This window comes from Gopherus evgoodei, chromosome 18, assembly GCF_007399415.2.
Source record: "Gopherus evgoodei ecotype Sinaloan lineage chromosome 18, rGopEvg1_v1.p, whole genome shotgun sequence".
NCBI classification, from domain to species: domain Eukaryota; kingdom Metazoa; phylum Chordata; order Testudines; family Testudinidae; genus Gopherus; species Gopherus evgoodei.
Genome location: NC_044339.1, coordinates 23,100,169 through 23,121,914, shown reverse-complemented (window position 1 = coordinate 23,121,914; position 21,746 = coordinate 23,100,169). Strand labels below are relative to the sequence as shown.

At 51.4% G+C, this 21,746-nt stretch overlaps 1 long non-coding RNA gene across 1 annotated transcript; it reads right to left on the bottom strand.

Moving 5' to 3' along the window:
* Positions 1 to 755: 755 nt before the first annotated feature.
* On the bottom strand, positions 756 to 5,877 carry LOC115636971. The gene is made up of 6 exons (XR_003997120.1): positions 5,788 to 5,877; positions 4,586 to 5,503; positions 3,168 to 3,781; positions 2,624 to 2,815; positions 1,254 to 2,227; positions 756 to 1,050 (listed from the first exon to the last, which is right to left on the bottom strand). It is a non-coding gene; the product is annotated as an uncharacterized LOC115636971 (long non-coding RNA).
* Between the last annotated feature and the right edge of the window lie 15,869 nt (positions 5,878 to 21,746).

Below are 21,746 nucleotides of genomic sequence, written 5' to 3'. Positions count from 1 at the left end.
AGTCACTCTGCAGAGCAGATTCTGGCCCCTCCACAGCCACAGAGCCCCATACCCAAGGAGGAAGCACACGGCCTGCGAAGAAAACTACAGCCAGTACAGATGAGAAATTCAAAGCACTGACCCCTTACTCACAGCCAGCTAAGAGAGGCAGAAAGCTGAGGACTGTTCATGTCTGCTTAGAAGGATGTCCAAGCTGCTCAGGTCCACTTCTGCCACCTTCTTCTCAGGGTAGGGGTCTTGGACAATTCCTCTGCAAGAGCAGCTACAAAAAAACACCAACAGTCTCCACTCCACTCTCACGCCCACTATCCCGCACAATTTTCATCCCCTCCTACTTCTTCATTGCTCCTGAGAGACAGCCTGTGGGGTTGCACACCCACCATGCGTGCCCATGCTATGAAGGGAGACAGCACAAGGAAAGGCAAGGACAGAGAGAGAGTGTGTGTGTTGTTGGCCAGCATAGTAGAGAAGAGACAGAGAGAGAAAGAAACATCTGAGGAAAGAAAGCAACTCACCACCTGGAGTCATCTTTGTGTATCTAACCTTCTGCTGCAGAGGACACACCAGTACTGGCCAGAGAAATGAGCAGCCCCTGAAAATTGGAGACCTCATTTCCCTCCAGGGCCACCCAAAGGATTCAGGGGGCCTCGGGCAAAGCAATTTTGGGGGCCCTTTCCATAAAAGAAAGTTGCAAAACTATAGAATATTTTATTCTCATGGGGGCCCCTGTGGGGCCCGGGGCAAATTGCCCCACTGGCGCCCCTCCCCTGGACGGCCCTGTCTCCCTCATAACCACAGCAAGACAGGATTCTTTTCTTACAAACCCAGCCCCACCTAACAGGGTGTCCCTACATGGAACCAGGTGGCCTTGAGCAGAGCCCTCACCAAACCAGACACTTATCCCGCTGACAGTCGTGGCTGCTCCACTCCCAGATGTATGGCTCCCGCCTGATTTCAAGAAGGTTTGTGGTCGCCCTGCCCTCGCTCGCATTTCATCGTACGAGGGGAGTAAACTCTTATGTTTGACTTCTTTTCCATTTTTAACAAACACTGGACAAAGAGGAAAAACCAAGTAGTCAGCATCTCAGGCCACAATGTCACAAAATCTCTTCTTGCATCTAACACATCCCAGAGCCCTGTCCCCAACCACTCCCCCACACCACCATTACGCCTTTAAGACTACAACTAGAAAGCACCCCTTGCAACCTGAAATAGTCACTCTGAACAGCAGACTTTGGTCAGACATGACAAACCTGCAAAGACGACGCAGAAATTAGGCTTGTTTTCGGTTTAATTGGTTTCCGAGTTGCTTGTTAGACAGTTTCTGGCTTCTAGATTGTTGGGCTTCTAGCCTGTGAAGAAAACTACAGTGAGTACAGATGTGCAATTCGAAGTATTGATTGCTTACTCACAGCCAATTAAGCAGGAGGCAGAAAGCAGAAGCCTGTTCAGATCTTAGAAGGATGTCCAGGAAGCTCAGATCCTCTTCTGCCACCTCTTCCTTTGGCTGGGTCTCCTAGACAAAAGCCAAGCATGAACCATCACTACACAAAGCTCTATGGGTGCTGAAAATCTTGCCCTCATCCCTGCCTCCCTCTTCCATCCCATCTACATCAGCCCCACTCGATGAACAGAGATGGAGTTAACACCAACAGTCACCGCTCCACTCTCGTGCCCACTGCTCTGCATGATTTTCGTCCCCTCCTAGTTCTTCATGGCTCCCAATACATAGGCCGTGGAGATGCACACCTAGCATGTCTGCCCATGTCCTATGAAGGAGGACAGCACAAGGAGAGGCAAGGACAGAGAGAGCGACTATGTTGGCCAACACAGTAGAGAAAAGAGAGAAAAAGAGAAGCATAGGAGGAAGGCAAGCAACTCACCACCTGGAGTCATCCTCCTGGATCCAACCTTCTACTGCAGATGACACAGTGCTCCTGGCCAGAGCAATGACCAGCCCCTGAAAATGGGGACCTTGTTTCCCTCATAACAACAGCTAGTCAGGAACCTTTTCTTACAAACCCAGCCCCACCTAACGGAGTGTCTCTAGTTGGAGGAGCAGAACCCTCAGCAAAACAGATACTTATCTCAGTGATAGTAGCGGCTGTTCTGCTCCCAGATGGACAGCTCCTGCCTGGCACCAACAACGCTCCCAGTCTCATCACTCTCACTCGCTTTGAGTGACTCATCATGAGGGCTGTACACTCTCACACGTGACGTCTTTTTCCTTGGCACTAAAACCAGGGGATAAAACAAGTAAGTTACCATCTCAGTCGGCAAAATCTCATAGGCTCTTCTTTTCGTCTCTCCTGCATGGCAGGGCTCCGCCCTCAACCCTCTACCCATTACAGCTTTAGGACTATGAGTAGAAAGCACCCCTTACAATGACACCCGACCAACACACTAGAGGAGAGAAAGAGAGAGAGAGAGAAACACAAAAGAGGAAAACAAGCAACTCGCCACCTGGAATCATCTTCCTGGATCCAACCTTTTCTGCAGAGGACACACCGCATGTGAACAGAGAAATGGGCAGACCCTGAAAATGGGGAACCTTGTCTCCCTCCCTCAGCTAGTCACAAACATTTTGTTACAAACCCAGCCCCAGCTGACGGGGTGTCTGTACCTGGAGCCAAGTGGGCAGTGAGCAGAGCCCTCAACGAACAGGCACTTATCTCACTGATGATGATGGCTGCTCCGCTCCCAGCTGGATGGCTCCTGCCTGGCATCAATAATGCTTGTGGTCTCCCTGCTCTCCCTCGCTTTCCATCAAATGAGGGGAGCGGACTCTTGACCCTCCACGTCTTTTCCCTTGGTACTGAACCCAGCACAAGGCGGGAAAACAAATAAGTTAGCATCTCAGTCAGCAACGTCGTATAGATTCTTCTCATATCTACCGCACCTCAGACCTCTAGCCATAACCCTTCTTCCATTACACCTTCAGGACCACAACCAGAAAGAAGCTCTTGCACCTATACCCAAAATAGTCACTTCGTACTGAAGACTTGTGCCTTTCCCTCATCTGAATCCCACAGAGCCATGTACCCAAAAAAGTTCACAGCCTCTGACCAAAACTGGAGTGAGAACAGAGGAGGAATTCCAAGCACTGACCGCTTACTCACACCCAGTTATGCGGAAGGCAGAAAGCTGAGGACTGTTAATCTGCTTACAAGGATGTCGAGGCCGCTCAAGTCCACATCTGGCTGTTTCTCCTCCAGCTGCTGCTCCCGGACGATTCCTCTGCAAGCACAGCCAATAAGCCAAGCAAGAGTCATCACTGCACAAAATTCAGTTAGTGCGTGAAATCTTGCCCCCATCCCTACCTCCCTCTCCGATCCCATCCACATCAGCCCCACTAGAGCAGAGGCTCAGCCAACACCCACAGTCATTGCTGCACTTTAGCGCCCACTGCACTGCATGATTTCCATACCCTACTTGTTCATAGCTCACAAGACCTAGCCTGTGGTGTTGCACACCTACCATACCTGCCCGTGTCCTATGAAGGGAGACGGCACAAAGAGAGGCAAGGAGATGGGGAGAGACAGACAGAATGTGCTGGCCAACACATTAGAGGAGAAAAAGAAAAAAACGTGGGAGGGAGTCACGTCGGCCATTACCAGAGTCCTCACCAGACCAGACACTTATCTCACTGATGGTGACGGCTGCTCCACTCCCAGCTCGACGGCATCTGCATAGCCTGGCATCAACAATGCTCGCTGTCTCACAGCTCTTGTGTGCTTTCCATCTCACAAGGGGCGTGGGCTCTTATCCTTGACTTCTTTGTCTGTGGAAACAAACAAAACAAGAGGGAAAAACAAAAGTTATCATTGGAATCTGCAATGTTGTCTACGTTCTTCTTCTCCCTGTCCCATTACACCCTTATAGAAACAATTAAAAAGCACACAATGCACACTCAACCTGTTGAATTGCTAGCTAGAGAACGCTGTGAAAGCCAAGACTATAACAGGGTTCAAAAAAGAACTAGGTAAATTCATGGAGAATCGACCCATCAAGGGCTATTGGTCAGGATGGGCAGGGGTGGGGTGTGCCAGAAGCTGGGATTGGGCGACACAGGATGGATCACTTCTCAATGCCCTGTTCTATTCCTTCCCTCTGAAGCACCTGGCATTAGCCACTGTCGGAAGACAGGATACTGGGCTACATAGACCCTTGGTCTGACCAAGCATTGCCATTCTTACATTCATATGTTAAGCAGCCTGTTGCACCTGCACCCAATAGAGCAGGGGTCCCCAACATTTTAGTCTGGCGGGCACTGGACAACTAGCCACTGAGGAGCGTGGTCACCAGACAAGCAGCTGCCGAGAACCAGCATCATTGAAAGGCATCGCCGCCGAAATGCAGCCGAAAATCTTGACGACACTGGTTCTGGGTACCATTTCAGCGGCTGCTTGTTAGATGCCATGGCACCCGCAGGCACCGCATTGGGGACCCCTGCAATAGAGTCACTGTGCAAAGGAGACTATCATCTCTTTCCCAGGTCGTAATCCCACAGCTGCTCCCAAAATAGTGAAATTCACCTCCAGCAACAAGAACAAGGAGGAAAATTTTGATGAGAAACCAAACCCACCTAAAGGGAAGCAGCCGCGTGAACTCAGCCTCTACCATGCATTTATCTTAGGCTTTAGCCATGCCGATAAAGTCATGAAGTGTAGTTATGCGGGAGGCAGAAAACCCAGGACTGTTCGTGTCTCCTTAGAAGGATGTCCAAGCTGCTCAGATCCACCTCTGCCAGTTTCTCCTCTGGCTGGGGCTCCTGAACAACAATTCCTCTGTAAAAGCAGCTGCAAAAGCCAAGCATGAGCCATCATTGCACAGAGCTCTTGCCCTCATCCCTGCCTCCCTCTCCCATCCCATCTACATCAGCCGCACTCGATGAACAGTAACCGAGTCAATACCAACAGCTTCTATTCCACTCTAGTGCCCATTGCCCCACATGATTTTCATCCCCTCCTACTTGTTCATAGCTGCCAAGACCAAGCCTGTGGGGATGCACACCTAGCACTCCTGTCTGTGTGCTATGAAGGGAAACTGCACAAGGAGAGGCAAGGACACACACACACACACACACAGAGAGAGAGAGAGAGTGTTGGCCAACATACTAGAGAAGAGAGAGAGAAAGAAACACGGGACGAAGGCAAAAAACTCACCAGCTGGATTTATCCCCCTGGATCCACCCTTCTCCTGCAGAGGACACACTGCTTGTGAACAGAGAAATGATCAGCCAATGAAATTGGGGACCTTCTCAACCTTGTAAACACACCTGGTCAGGAACCAGCTAATGGGGCATCGCTACCTGGAACCAGGTGGGCCGTGAGCAGAGCCCTCACCAAACCAGACACTTATCTCACTGACAACAGCAGCTGCTCCAGTGCCAGCTGGACGGCTCCTGCCTTGCATCAACAATGCTCACGGTCTCGTCGCTCTCGCTCGCTTTCCATCGCACGAGGACAGTAGACTCTGGCATGTGACTTCTTTTCCCTTGGTACTAAACCCAGCACAAGTAGGAAAAAACAAACAAGTTACCATTTCAGTGGACAATGTCGCACAGGCTACTCTTTTTGCCTCTCCAACACAGCAGGGCTTTGCCCTGAAACCTCCCACCCCCCAACTACACCTTTAGCATTCCAACTAAAAAGCGCCCTTTGTAACCACTCTGCCCCTCCCCGGACAATCTCACAGAGCCCCATACCCAACAAGGAAGCACATGGCCTGTGAAGAAAACTACAGTGAGTACAGATGAGGAATTCAAAGAACTGACCGCTTACTCACAGCCAGTTATGCAGGAGGCAGAAAGTCGAGGACTATTCGTGTCTCCTAAGAAGGATGTTCAGGCTGATCATGTCCACTTCTGAGAGTCTCTCCTCCAGGTAGGCTACTGGACAATTCCTCTGCCAGCGCAGCTGCAAAAGCCATGCATGAGCCAGCATTACACAATGCTGTGAATGTGCGTGAAATCTCGCCCTAATCTCTGCCTCCCTCTCACATTCCATCTACCTCAGCCCCACTCAAACAGAGACAGTCAACACCAGCAGCCTCTACTCCAATCTCACGCCCACTACTCTGCATGATTTTCGACCCCTCCCACTTCTTCATGGCTCCCGAGACCAAACCTGTGGGGATGCACACCTAGAACACCTGCCCGTGTGCTATGAGGACCGTTCATGTCTGCTTAGAAAGATGCCCAGTCTGCTCAGGTCCACTTCTGCCAGCTTCTCCTTCGGCTGATGCTCCTGGATGATTCCTCTGCAAGCGCAGGAAATAAGCCAACCATGAGCCATCACTTCACAAAGCTCTAATCATGTGTAAAATCTTGCCCTCATCCCTGCCTCCCTCGCCCATCCCAGCTACATCCGCCCCACTCAATGAAGAGAGACCGAGTTAACACCAACAGTCACCGCCACACACTTGCACCCACTGCCGTGCATGATTTTCATTCCCTCCTCCTTCTTCATGGCTCCCTAGACATGGGAGGATGCACACCTAGCATGCCTTTCCGTGTGCTATGAAGAGAGATGGCACGGAGAGAGAGAGAGAGAGAGAGAGAGAGAGAGAGAGAGAGAGAGAGAGAGAGAGGATGTGTGTGTGTTGGCCAACACATTACAGGAGAGAGAGACAAAGAAACATGGGCAGAAGGCAAGAAACTCATCAGCTGGAGTTATCCCCCTGGATTCAACTTCCTGCTGCAGAGGACACACCACTCCTGGCCAGAGAAATGACCAGCCCCTGAAAATGGAGACTTTGTTTCCCTCATAATCCCAGCTAGTCAGAACTCTTTCCCTGCAAACCAAGACGCAGCTAACACTAATTCCCAGCCTGGAGGATGGTGGGCCATTACCAGAGTCCTCCCCAAACCAGACACTTGTCTCACTGATGGTGACAGCTGCTCCACTCTCAGCTTGACAGCATCCGCATAGCCTGGAATCAACAGTGCTCGCTGTCTCATGGCTCTTTTGCACTTTCCATCTCACAGCTGGGGCGGACTCTTACCCATGACTTTTTCCGTTGCTACAAAGCACAACCAAGAGGGAAAAACAAAGGTTATCATTGGAATCTGCAATGTTGTGTAGGTTCTTCTTCTCTCATTTCCCATTACACCTTTACAGATACAACTGAAAAGCACACAATGCACACTCAACCTGTGGAACTGCTCGCCAGAGAATGTTGTGAAGTTAATGGGAGTTCAAAAAATAACTAGAGAAGTTCATGGAGGATATGTCCATCAACGACTATTAGCCAAGTTGGGCAGGGGTGGTGCCCTTATCCTTGGTTTGGAAGGAGCTGGGAATGGGCGACAGGGGATGGATCACTTGGTTATTTCCTATTCTGTTTATTCCCCCTGGGGCACCCGGCATTAGCCACTGTCTGAAGAAAGTAGCCCGTTGCACCTGCATCCAAGAGAGTCACTGTGCAGAAGAGACTGTTGCCCCTTTCCCTGGTCAGAAACCCACAGAGCCCCATGCCCAATGAGGAGGCTCATGACCTCTGAGGAAAACTAGAGTGGTACGGATGAGGAACAGAGGCCGTAATTGTTCACTCACAGCCAGTCCTGGAGAAGCGAGCGTAAGAACGGCCATACTGGGTCAGAGCAAAGGTCCATCCAGCCCAGTAACCTGTCTGACAGTGGCCAATGCCAGGTGCCCCAGAGGGAGTGCACCTAACAGGTAATGATCAAATGATCTCTCTCCTGCCATCCATCTCCACCCTCTGACAAACAAGAGGCTAGGGACACCATTCCTTACCCATCCTGGCTAATAGCCATTTATGGACTTAACCTCCATGAATTTATCCAGTTCTCTTTTAAACCCTGCTATAGTCCTAGCCTTTACAACCTCCTCAGGCAAGGAGTGCCACCAGCTGACTGTGCGCTGTGTGAAGAAGAACTTCCTTTTATTTGTTTTAAACCTGCTGCCCATTCATTTCATTTGGTGGCTCCTAGTTCTTGTATTATGGGAACAAAGTAAATACATTTTTCCTTATTCACTTGCTTCACACCACAGGTGATTTTCTCTCTCTCTAAGGGGGGATATGATAATCTCCTCTTTTCCAAGCTGAAAAGTCCTAGCCTCTTTCATCTCTCCTCACATGGGACCCATTCCAAACCCCTAATCATCTTAGTTGCCCATCTCTGAATCTTTCCTAATGCCAGTATATCTTTTTTTGAGATGGAGAGACCACATCTGTACGCAATATTCAAGATGTGGGCATACCATGGATTTATATAAGGGCAATAAGATACTCTCCATCTTATTTTCTATCCCTTTTTTAAATGATTCCTAAGATCCTGTTTACTTTTTTGACTGCCACTGCACATTGCGTGGACGTCTTCAGTAAACTATCCACAATGACTCCAAGATCTTTTTCCTGATTAATTGTAGCTAAATTAGCCCCCATCATATTGTATGTATAGCTGGGGTTATTTTTTCCAGTATGCATTACTTTACATTTATGCACATTAAATTTCATTTGCCATTTTGTTGCCCAGTCACTTAGTTTTGTGAGATCTTTTTGAAGTTCTTCACAGTCTTCTTTGGGTTTAACTATCTTGAGCAGTTCATCATCATCTGCAAACTTTGCCACCTCACCTTTCTTCAAATCATTTATGAATAAGTTCAATATGATTGGTCATAGGACTGACTCTTCGGGAACACCACTAGTTACCCCTCTTCATTCTGAAAATTTACCATTTATTCCTACCTTTTGTTCCCTGTCTTTTAACCAGTTCTCAGTCCATGAAAGGATCTTCCCTCTTATCCCATGACGACTTAATTTACATAAGAGCTTTGGTGAGGGACCTTATCAAAGGCTTTCTAGAAATCTAAGTAAACTATGCCCCAAAATAGTCACTTCGTTCAGGAGACTCTTGTCCCCTCCCCAGGCTTAATCCCAGCGTCTCATACCAAACAAGGAAGCACACGGCCTGTGAAGAAAACTACAGCAAGTACAGATAAGGAATTGAAAGCATTGACCTCTTACTCACAGCCAGTTATGTAGAAACCTGAAGACTATTCAGGTCTCCTTAGAAGGATGTCCGGGCTGCTCAGATCCACTTCTGCCAGTTTCTCCTCCAGCTCGAGCTTCTTGACAATTCCTCTGGAAGTGCAGCTGCAAAAGCCAAGCATGAGCCATCCCTACACACAGCTCTAATGGTACTTGAAATGTTGCCCTCAATCCTGCCTCCCTCTTCCACCCCATCTACATCAGCCCCACTTGAACAGAGACCAATCACTGCTCCACTCTCACACCCACTACCCCGCATGGTTTTCGTCCCCTCCTACTACTCCAGGGCTTTCAAGACCTAACCAGTGGAGACACACACCTCGCAGGCCTGCCTGTGTCCTAAGAAGGGAGATGGCACAAGGAAGGGAAAGGACAGATTAAGGGAGAGCGTTGGCCAACACACTAGAGAGACAGAGAGCAAGAAAATGAGAAACCCAGGAGGAAGTCAAGCAATTTGTCACCTGGAGTCATCCTCCTGGATCCAACCCTCCGCTGCAGAGGACACACCGATACTGGCCAGAGGACTGAGCAGCCCCTGAAAATAGGGACCTTGTCTCCCTCATAACCACAGCAGAGCCTTCACCTAACAAGACACTTATCTCATTGACAGTGGCCCTTGCGCCACTCCCAGCTGAATGGCCCTTCCCTGGCATCAACAATGCTTAGAATCTCCCAGCTCTCGCTTCCTTTCCATGGCATGTGCGGAGTGGATGCTGACTCTCCACTTGGTACTAAACCCAGCACTAGGGGGAAAAACAAATCAGTTAGCATCTCAGTCTGCAACGTGCATAGGTTCTTCTTCTCACATCTACCACACCTCAGGGCACCGCCCTCAACCCTCCTCCCATTACAGCTTTAGCACTACAACTAAAAAGCAGCTCACTGCACCTACATCTAAAATACTCACTCTGCACAGACTTGTGCCTTTACCTCATCTGAATTCCACAGAGCACTGTGTCCAATGAGGAAATTCAGAGCCTCTGAACAAAACCGGAGCCAGTACATATGAGGGATTCCAAGCACTGACCGCTTACTCACAGCCAATTGTGCGGGAGGCAGAAGTCTGAGGACCATTCATGTCTGCTTGGAAGGATGTCCAGGCTCCTCAGATCCGCGTCTGCCACTTTCTCCTTCTGCTGCTCCTGGACAATTCCTCTGCAAGTGCAGAAAATGAGCGAAGCAAGAGCGATCACTACACAAAATTCAGTTGGTGCAGGTAATCTTGTCCTCATCCCTGCCTCCCTCTCTCATCCTATCTACATCAGGCCCACTTGAAGAGAGACAGTCAACATCCACAGTCACCGCTCCACTCTTGCGCCCACTACGTTGCATGATTTTCATCCCCTCCTACTTGTTCATAGCTCCCAAGACCTAGCCTGTGGGGATGCACACGTAGCACTCCTGCCATGTCCTATGAAGGGACAAAGACAGGAGGGAGAGAGAGAGGGTGTGTGTTGGCCAACAGAGTAGAGTAGAGAAGACAGAGAGAGAAACAGAGGAGGAAGGCAAGCAACTCACCACCTGGAGACATCCTCATGGATCTAACCTTCTCCTGCGGAGGACACACCGATCCTGGCCAGAGAAATGATCAGCCCCTGAAAATGGGGACCTTGTCTCCCTCAAAACCACAGCTAGTCAGGAACCTTTTCGTACAAACCCAGCATTACCTAACGGGGTGTGTCTACCTGGAGCCAAGTGGGCCGTGAGCAGAACCCTCAACAAAACAGACACCTAGCTCAGTGACGGTGGCGTCTGCTCAGCTCCCAGATGGACAGCTCTTGCCTGGCATGAACAGTGCTCACAGGCTCGCTGCTCTCACTCACTTTCCATCACATGACGGCAATAGACTCTGACACGTGACTTCTTTTCCTTTGGTACTAAACCCAGCAGAAGGGGAAAAAAACAAGTTACCATCTCAGGGGGCAACATCACATTGGCTCCTCTTTTCACCTCTCCAACACGGCGGGGCTGTGTCCCCAACACTCTTCCCATCACACCTTTAGCATTACAACCAAGAAGCAGCCCTTGCAACGGTACCCGACATAGTCCCTCTGCACAGCAGACACTGGCCCCTCCCCAGAGCCTCGTACCCAACGAGGAACCATACAGACTGTGAATACTACGCCGAGTACAGATGAGGAGTTCAAAGCACTGACCGCTTACTCACAGCCAGTTATGCAGAAATCAGGAACATGAGGATTGTTCATGTCTCCTTAGAAGGATGTCCAGGCAGTTTAGGTCCACCTCTGCCAGTTTCTCCTCCGGCAACGCCTCCTGGACAATTCCTCGGGCGAGAACTGCTGCAAAAGGCAAGCATGAGCCATCACTACACATCTCTATTGGTGCTTGAAATCTTGCCCTCATTCCTGCCTCCCTCCTCCATCCCATCTACATCAGCCCCACTCAATGAACAGAGACAGAGTTAACACCAACAGTCCCACCGCACTCTCACACCGACTGCCCAAGATGATTTTCGTCCCCTCCTACTACTCCAGGGCTCCCAAGACCTAACCTGTGGGGATGCTCAGCTACCACGCCCACCTATGTGCTATGAAGGGAGATGGCAGAAGGAAAGGTAAGGATAGAGAGAGGGTGCATGTTGGTGAACTAGAGAACAGAGAGCGAGCGAGCAAGAAACATGGGGGAAGGCAAGCAACTCTCCACCTACAGTCAAACTGCTTGATTTACCCTTTTGCTGCAGAGGACACACTGCTCCTGGCTAGAGAACTAAGCAGCCCTTGAAAATGGGGACCTTGTCTCTCTTATAACCACAACTACTCAGTAATCTTTTCCTATACACTGAGCCCAGCTAACCACCAGTCCTGCCCTGGAGGCAGGTGGGCCATTACCAGAGTCCTCACCAAACTAGTCACTTATCTTGATGGTGACAGCTGCTCCACTCCCAGCTCAATGGCATCTGCATAGCCTGGCATCAACATGCTCACTGTCCCATGGCTCTTGTGCACTTTCCGTCTCACAATGGGGGGGGGGGGCTCTTATCCTTGACTTCTTTGTCTGTGGAAATAAAACGCAAGAGGGAAAAACAAAAGTTATCATCAGAATCTGCAATGTTGTGTAGGTTCTTCTTCTCCCTGTTCCATTACACCTTTATATATACACACAATTAAAAAAATCACACAACACACACTCAACCTGTGGAATTCCTTGCTGTGAAAGCCAAGACTATAACAGGGTTCAAAAAAACTAAGTAAATTCACAGAGGATTGGTCTATCAATGGCTATTAGTCAGGACATTATCCTCTGTTTGCCAGATGCTGGGAATGGGCAACACAGGATGGATCACTTCTCGATTCTCTGTTCTATTCATTCCTTCTGAAGCACCTGGTATTAGCCAGTAGGAAGACAGGATACTGGGCTTGCTGGACCCTTGGTCTCACCAAGTACTGCCATTCTTATCTTTGTATGTTATGCAGCCTGTTGCACCTGCATCCAAGAGAGTCACTGCACAGAGCAGACTATTGTGCCTTCCCCTGGTCTTAATCCCACAGCTACTCCTCAAATTCGGAAATTCAACTCCCACACCCAGAACAAGGAGGAAAACTTTTATGAGAAACAAAACCCACCTAAAGGGAAGCAGCCATCTGTACTCAGCCTGTACCATGCATTTATCTTAGGCTTCAGACATGCTGCTAAAGTCAGCAAGTGTAGTTATGCAGGAGGCACAAAGGTGAGGACTGTTCATGTCTGCTTAGAAGGACGTTCAGGCTGATCAGGCCCACTTCTGACACCTTCTCCTCTGGCTGGAGCTCCTTGGCACTTCCTCTGGAAAAGCAGGTGCAAAAACCATGCATGAGCCGTCAGTACACAAAGCTCTATAAGTGTGTGAAATCTTGCCCTCAACCCTGCCTCCGTCTCCCATCCCATCTTCCTCAGCCCATCTCGATGAACAGGGATCGAGTAAACACAGTCACCACTCCAGTTTAGCACCCACTGCACCTGGGGGGATGCACATCGAGCACCCCGACCATGTCCTGTGAAGAGAGACAGCACAAGGAGAGGCAAGGACAGAGAGACAGAGTGTGTGTTGGCCAACACATTAGAGAAGAGAGAGAAAAATGTGGGAGTCAAGAAACTCACCAGCTGGAGTCATCCCCCTGGATCCAAACTTCTGCTGTGGAGGACACACTGCTTGTGGACAGAGAAATGACCAGACCCTGATAATGGGGACCTTGTCTCCCTCGTAACAACAGCAAGTCAGGAACCTTTTCCTACAAACTGAGCCCCAGCTAACAAAAAGTCTCAGCCTCCCCAAACCAGACACTTATCTCACAGATGGTGATGGCTGCTCCACTTCCAGCTTCACGGCACTGGCATAGCCTGGCATCAACAATGTGCACTGTCTCAAGGCTCTTGTGCGCTTTCCATCTCACAACAGGGGTGGGGCTCTTACCCTAGGTACTAAGCACAACACAAGAGGGAAAAACAAAAGTTATCATCACAATCTGCAATGTTGAGTAGGTTCTTCTCTCATTTCCCATTACACCTTTGTATCTATAATTAAAAAGCACACAATGCACACTCGACATGTGGAATTGCTGGCCAGAGAATGCTGTGAAAGCCAAGCCTATAACATTGTTCAAAAAAGAACTAGGTAAATTCATGGAGGATCGGTCCATCAATGGCTATTGGTCAGGATGGGCAGGGATGGTGCCCTTATCCTCTTGTTTGCCAGAAGTGGGAAATGGGTGACACAGGATGGGTCAGTTCTCGATTCCCTGTTCTATTCCTTCCCTCTGAAGCACCTGGCATTAGCCACTGTGGGCAGACAGGATACTGGGCTAGATGGACCCTTGGTCTCACCAAGTACGGCCGTTCTTACGTTTGCATGTTAAGCAGCCTGTTGCACCTGCATCCAAGAGAGTCACTGTGCAGGAGACTATTGTCTGTTGCCCTGGTTGTAATCCCACAGCTACTCCCAAAATAGGGAAATTCACCTCCCACACGCAGAACAAGGAGGAAAACTTTTATGAGAAACCAAACCCAGCTAAAGGGAAGCATCTGTCTGTACTAAGCCTTGCGGAAGTAGAGAAAGAACTGACAAGAAGTTTGTAGGGGATCTTAATGCATGACAGTCTTTGTCAGCCAGAGTCAGGCTATTTGTAACCCTACTAATGCGAGATTTGTAGAAGCGAGGATTGTGTGAGGTGAGAGGGAAAGAACTGTGTGAGAAGTTGTTACGACTTTGTGTTGATAATGAGGAATGTAGACTGGCGTCTAAATAGAAGTGAGAAAAATAAGATATCAAGATGGCCTCTGTATAAACAAAATGCAGCTGTTGCTTATTATTTTAGGTAACAAAAAGTATAAATGCTGCTGTAATTGTTTACCTGCGGAGACCTGCCTAGGAGGGGGAAACCCTGTGTCCTAGGGCACTCCCTCCTTCTATGCAATTGTAAAGAGAGAATAAAGTATTTGACTCTGCTAAATGCAACCAAAAAGTGAGAACTAAGTTTTTCTCTGACAAGAGTAATAACTAGAAAAACATATGCCTGTCCCAAAAGCCCCTGACAGATTGCAGCCTGCCGTGTTCTAAGATGGATGGAGCAACTTGGCTCCACATCAGCCAATTGCCCACTGAGCTGGAAATACTGACGTATCAACTGCAAAAAGGACTATGCAAAAACAGCAACAAAAGTCTGGTTTGTGATCAATACAATGCTGGCAACTGCACTGCCAAGGTCACGCAGAGTCCCTGGGCCTACCTCACTGGGCCCCGAGCTGCAACTCCTCCTGTATTTTTACAGCACATTTTATCCCCAAATGCCTTCCAACCTGCTCAAAGAGCACCACTGAAATGCAGCCACCTCTGGGGGTCAGGGTGACAGCTGACTGGCTGAGCAGCAGAGTGTAGAACAGTGAAGACTGAGGGAAGGGATATTTCTCTAAGGATGTCCAAGGCAAATCCCATCCTCTTGCAGAAAAAAAGATCTCTGGCAGGTCCTGCTGTTCTAAGGACTCACCTGGAAGCCCCACACAGAATACTGTAGGGGGTGTGGAGGTCAGCTTCTCCAGCTGTCTGCCGCCAATAGCAGGCTCACTGGAAACAGGTACAGCAGGGAGCTTAAAGGCCGTCAGAGAGCGAAGGGCGGGGCCCATGCTGTCATTGACCAAAGAGTCCTGGAGAGTTCACACCAGGTGGTCCAGTCCCCACAGTCATCTAAGGCTCTCAGCATGGCAGTGAGGATCATATGCACACAAAAGAGCCAGGCCTGGGCAAAGCAGCTAACTTTGGGCAGATTCCTGCTCCAGCTGGACTCAGCAGCAAAGCTTCAATTGGTTTCAATGGCAGCAGGATCAGACCCGGTGGATTGACCCTCTCTCCCCAACCTCCCCACACACTCAGGATCAAGTACAGCCTTTCTCCGCTAACATTCCTTAGCCAAAATCTGCTCCTGCCCATGTTTTTAGACTAGAAGTATGTCCTACAACAGCACTTCAGTGTACACTCATGTAGGAAAAACTCCCCTGCCTGGCTTCCTGCCCCTCAGTCCCCTAGGGCCTAACATTCAGAGATGAGCTCTCAATATATTGATTTCAGTTACAGCACAGAATGCAAAGTGTACAGTGCTCACTTGATACTACTTTTGATTACAAATAGTTGCATTGTAAACAGATAAAAAATAGTATTTTTCAATTCACCTCATACAAGTACTGTAGTGCAATGTCTTTATCGTGAAAGTGCAACTTACAAATGTAGATTTTTTTTTTCTACATAACTGCACAAAACAATGTAAAATTTTAGAGCCTACAAGTCAGAGCATGGAAGGGCATGCAAATGTTTAGCGTATCTGGCATGTAAAGACCTTGCAACACGAGCGCCATATGAACGCCAGCTCTCACTTTCAAGTGACATTGTAAATATGAAGCAGGCAGCATTATCTCTCATCGATGTAAACAAATTTGTTTGTTTAGCATTTCACTGAACAAGAAGGAGGACTGAGGGGACTGAAATTAATCTAGTTCATTTGTTTTGCATTAATCGCTTGTGTTAACTGAGATTAATTGACAGCCCTAGTCCTAAACTGTGGCACATGATCTGGTCCAAGAGGTGAATGTAGCTGAGCAATATCCCCAACAATGCAATCCCTTTCCAAAAGGCCAACTACACAAACATGAGGCTAGTTAGCTGGCAATAAAATTATCAGTCACAGGGTGAAGTGCCTGCAGGCTGTGTGGAAATTCTTTACAAGATTCAGGAGTGTTGGGCTGGGCGCCTGAGCAAGCAAGCGGCTAGGGGGCAGTGATCCAGCCTGTCTCCGCTTCATTTCTGCTGGCCAGGAGAGAGCTGGAGGTGGGACCAGCTGGCAGGGTGGAAGTGTTGGGCGGGAAAATCACTGAGGGGGCTGATGCTGACCGTATAGGAGGTGTTGGGCGGGAAAGCCCAGAGGTGAGTCAAGCTGACAGGGCAGGAGGTGCTGTGTGGGAAAGCCCTGACATGGGTTTTGCTGAATGGACAGGAGATGTTGGGAGGGAGAAATCATTGAGGGGGCTGGCGCTGACTGGGCAGAAAATCACAGAGGGGGTTGGCGCTGACTTGGCAGGACATATTGGGAGGGAAAGCCCAAAGGTAGGTTTTGCTGATTGGGCAGGAGGTGCTGGGCGGGAAAAATCACTGAGGCACCTTGCATTGACTGGGTAGGAGACACTGGGCAGGAAAGTCACTGAGGGGGCTGGCGCTGACTGGGTACGACATGTTGGGAGTGTAGCCTACCTCAGGGCTTTCCCTGACAGGATGGGAGGTGTTGGGCAGGAAAGCCCAGACGTGGATCCAGCTGACAGGGCAGGAGGCGCTAGGTGGGACAAGCCTGGAGGAGGGTCCACCTGACAGGGCAGGAGGCTCTGGGTGGCAAAATCACTGAGGGGGCTGGCACTGAATAGGTAGGAGGTGCTGTGTGGGAAAGCCCTGACATGGGTTTTGCTGACTGGACAGGAGATGCTGGGAGGGAAAAATCACTGAGGGGGCTGGCACTGACTGGGTAGGAGGTGTTGGCAGAGAAAGACCAAAGATGGGTCGCACTGACTGGATGGGAGGTGTTGGGAGGAAAAAAATCACCGAGGTGGCTGGTGCTGAGTGTGCAGGTGGTGTTGGGCAGGAAAAGTCATGGAGGGGGCTGGTGCTGAGTGTGCAGGAGGGGCTGGCTGGGAAAATCACTGAGGGGGCTGGTGCTGAGTGTGCAGGAGGGGCTGGCTGGGAAAATCACTGAGGGGGCTGGTGCTGAGTGTGCAGGAGGGGCTGGTTGGGAAAATCACTGAGGGGGTTGGTGCCGAGTGTGCAGGAGGGGCTGGCTGGGAAAATCACTGAGGGGGCTGGTGCTGAGTGTGCAGGAGGGGCTGGCTGGGAAAATCACTGAGGGGGCTGGTGCTGAGTGTGCAGGAGGGGCTGGCTGGGAAAATCACTGAGGGGGCTGGCACTGACTTGGCAGGACGTTTTGGGAGGGAAAGCCCAGAGGTAGCTCACACTGACTGGGTAAGAGGTGTTGCGAAGAAAAGCCCAGAGGTGGGTTTTGCTGACTGGGTGGGAGGTGTTGGGCAGGAAAATCACTGAGGGGGCTGGTGCTGAGTGTGCAGGAGGGGCTGGCTGGGAAAATCACTGAGGGGGTTGGCGCTGACTTGGCAGGATGTTTTGGGAGGGAAAGCCCAGAGGTAGCTCTTGCTGACTGGGTGGGAGGTGTTGTGCAGGAAAATCACTGAGGCGGCTGGTGCTGAGTGTGCAGGTGGTGTTGGGCAGGAAAAGTCATGGAGGGGGCTGGTGCTGAGTGTGCAGGAGGGGCTGGTTGGGAAAATCACTGAGGGGGTGGTGCTGAGTGTGCAGGAGGGGCTGGCTGGGAAAATCACTGAGGGGGCTGGTGCTGACTTGGCAGGACGTTTTGGGAGGGAAAGCCCAGAGGTAGCTCACGCTGACTGGGTAAGAGGTGTTGCGAAGAAAAGCCCAGAGGTAGCTCTTGCTGACTGGGTGGGAGGTATTAGGCAGGAAAATCACTGAGGGGCTGGTGCTGAGTGTGCAGGAGGGGCTGGCTGGGAAAATCACTGAGGGGGTTGGCGCTGACTTGGCAGGATGTTTTGGGAGGGAAAGCCCAGAGGTAGCTCTTGCTGACTGGGTGGGAGGTGTTGGGCAGGAAAATCACTGAGGAGCTGGTGCTGAGTGTGCAGGAGGGGCTGGTTGGGAAAATCACTGAGGGGGCTGGTGCTGAGTGTGCAGGAGGGGCTGGTTGGGAAAATCACTGAGGGGGCTGGTGCTGAGTGTGCAGGAGGGGCTGGTTGGGAAAATCACTGAGGGGGCTGGTGCTGAGTGTGCAGGAGGGGCTGGCTGGGAAAATCACTGAGGGGGCTGGTGCTGACTTGGCAGGATGTTTTGGGAGGGAAAGCCCAGAGGTAGCTCACGCTGACTGGGTAAGAGGTGTTGCGAAGAAAAGCCCAGAGGTAGCTCTTGCTGACTGGGTGGGAGGTATTAGGCAGGAAAATCACTGAGGGGCTGGTGCTGAGTGTGCAGGAGGGGCTGGCTGGGAAAATCACTGAGGGGGCTGGTGCTGAGTGTGCAGGAGGGGCTGGTTGGGAAAATCACTGAGGGGGCTGGTGCTGAGTGTGCAGGAGGGGCTGGTTGGGAAAATCACTGAGGGGGCTGGTGCTGAGTGTGCAGGAGGGGCTGGCTGGGAAAATCACTGAGGGGGCTGGTGCTGAGTGTGCAGGAGGGGCTGGCTGGGAAAATCACTGAGGGGGCTGGTGCTGACTTGGCAGGATGTTTTGGGAGGGAAAGCCCAGAGGTAGCTCACGCTGACTGGGTAAGAGGTGTTGCGAAGAAAAGCCCAGAGGTGGGTTTTGCTGACTGGGTGGGAGGTGTTGGGCAGGAAAATCACTGAGGGGGTTGGTGCTGAGTGTGCAGGAGGGGCTGGTTGGGAAAATCACTGAGGGGGCTGGTGCTGAGTGTGCAGGAGGGGCTGGTTGGGAAAATCACTGAGGGGGCTGGCACTGACTTGGCAGGACGTTTTGGGAGGGAAAGCCCAGAGGTAGCTCACACTGACTGGGTAAGAGGTGTTGCAAAGAAAAGCCCAGAGGTAGCTCTTGCTGACTGGGTGGGAGGTGTTGTGCAGGAAAATCACTGAGGTGGCTGGTGCTGAGTGTGCAGGTGGTGTTGGGCAGGAAAAGTCATGGAGGGGGCTGGTGCTGAGTGTGCAGGAGGGGCTGGCTGGGAAAATCACTGAGGGGGCTGGTGCTGAGTGTGCAGGAGGGGCTGGTTGGGAAAATCACTGAGGGGGCTGGCACTGACTTGGCAGGACGTTTTGGGAGGGAAAGCCCAGAGGTAGCTCACGCTGACTGGGTAAGAGGTGTTGCGAAGAAAAGCCCAGAGGTGGGTTTTGCTGACTGGGTGGGAGGTGTTGTGCAGGAAAATCACTGAGGTGGCTGGTGCTGAGTGTGCAGGTGGTGTTGGGCAGGAAAAGTCATGGAGGGGGCTGGTGCTGAGTGTGCAGGAGGGGCTGGTTGGGAAAATCACTGAGGGGGCTGGTGCTGAGTGTGCAGGAGGGGCTGGCTGGGAAAATCACTGAGGGGCTGGTGCTGAGTGTGCAGGAGGGGCTGGCTGGGAAAATCCCTGAGGGGGCTGGTGCTGACTTGGCAGGACGTTTTGGGAGGGAAAGCCCAGAGGTAGCTCACGCTGACTGGGTAAGAGGTGTTGCGAAGAAAAGCCCAGAGGTAGCTCTTGCTGACTGGGTGGGAGGTATTAGGCAGGAAAATCACTGAAGGGCTGGTGCTGAGTGTGCAGGAGGGGCTGGCTGGGAAAATCACTGAGGGGGTTGGCGCTGACTTGGCAGGATGTTTTGGGAGGGAAAGCCCAGAGGTAGCTCTTGCTGACTGGGTGGGAGGTGTTGGGCAGGAAAATCACTGAGGAGCTGGTGCTGAGTGTGCAGGAGGGGCTGGTTGGGAAAATCACTGAGGGGGCTGGTGCTGAGTGTGCAGGAGGGGCTGGTTGGGAAAATCACTGAGGGGGCTGGTGCTGAGTGTGCAGGAGGGGCTGGCTGGGAAAATCACTGAGGGGGCTGGTGCTGACTTGGCAGGATGTTTTGGGAGGGAAAGCCCAGAGGTAGCTCACGCTGACTGGGTAAGAGGTGTTGCGAAGAAAAGCCCAGAGGTGGGTTTTGCTGACTGGGTGGGAGGTGTTGGGCAGGAAAATCACTGAGGGGGTTGGTGCTGAGTGTGCAGGAGGGGCTGGTTGGGAAAATCACTGAGGGGGCTGGTGCTGAGTGTGCAGGAGGGGCTGGTTGGGAAAATCACTGAGGGGGCTGGCACTGACTTGGCAGGACGTTTTGGGAGGGAAAGCCCAGAGGTAGCTCACGCTGACTGGGTAAGAGGTGTTGCGAAGAAAAGCCAAGAGGTAGCTCTTGCTGACTGGGTGGGAGGTGTTGTGCAGGAAAATCACTGAGGTGGCTGGTGCTGAGTGTGCAGGTGGTGTTGGGCAGGAAAAGTCATGGAGGTGGCTGGTGCTGAGTGTGCAGGTGGTGTTGGCTGGGAAAATCACTGAGGGGGCTGGTGCTGAGTGTGCAGGAGGGGCTGGTTGGGAAAATCACTGAGGGGGCTGGCACTGACTTGGCAGGACGTTTTGGGAGGGAAAGCCCAGAGGTAGCTCACGCTGACTGGGTAAGAGGTGTTGCGAAGAAAAGCCCAGAGGTGGGTTTTGCTGACTGGGTGGGAGGTGTTGGGCAGGAAAATCACTGAGGGGGTTGGTGCTGAGTGTGCAGGAGGGGCTGGTTGGGAAAATCACTGAGGGGGCTGGTGCTGAGTGTGCAGGAGGGGCTGGTTGGGAAAATCACTGAGGGGGTTGGTGCCGAGTGTGCAAGAGGGGCTGGCTGGGAAAATCACTGAGGGGGCTGGTGCTGACTTGGCAGGACGTTTTGGGAGGGAAAGCCCAGAGGTAGCTCACGCTGACTGGGTAAGAGGTGTTGCGAAGAAAAGCCCAGAGGTGGGTTTTGCTGACTGGGTGGGAGGTGTTGGGCAGGAAAATCACTGAGGGGGCTGGTGCTGAGTGTGCAGGAGGGGCTGGCTGGGAAAATCACTGAGGGGGCTGGTGCTGAGTGTGCAGGAGGGGCTGGCTGGGAAAATCACTGAGGGGGCTGGTGCTGACTTGGCAGGACGTTTTGGGAGGGAAAGCCCAGAGGTAGCTCACGCTGACTGGGTAAGAGGTGTTGCGAAGAAAAGCCCAGAGGTAGCTCTTGCTGACTGGGTGGGAGGTATTAGGCAGGAAAATCACTGAGGGGCTGGTGCTGAGTGTGCAGGAGGGGCTGGCTGGGAAAATCACTGAGGGGGCTGGTGCTGAGTCTGCAGGAGGGGCTGGTTGGGAAAATCACTGAGGGGGCTGGCACTGACTGGGCAGGACGTTTTGGGAGGGAAAGCCCAGAGGTAGCTCACGCTGACTGGGTAAGAGGTGTTGCAAAGAAAAGCCCAGAGGTAGCTCTTGCTGACTGGGTGGGAGGTGTTGGGCAGGAAAATCACTGAGGGGCTGGTGCTGAGTGTGCAGGAGGGGCTGGCTGGGAAAATCACTGAGGGGGTTGGCGCTGACTTGGCAGGACGTTTTGGGAGGGAAAGCCCAGAGGTAGATTTGCTGATTGGGCAGGAGGTACTGGACAGGAAAATCCCTGAGGCAGCTCATGCTGACTGGGTAGGAGGTTTTGGGCAGGAAAATCAGTGAGGGAGTTGGCACTGACTGGGTAGGATGCGCTGGG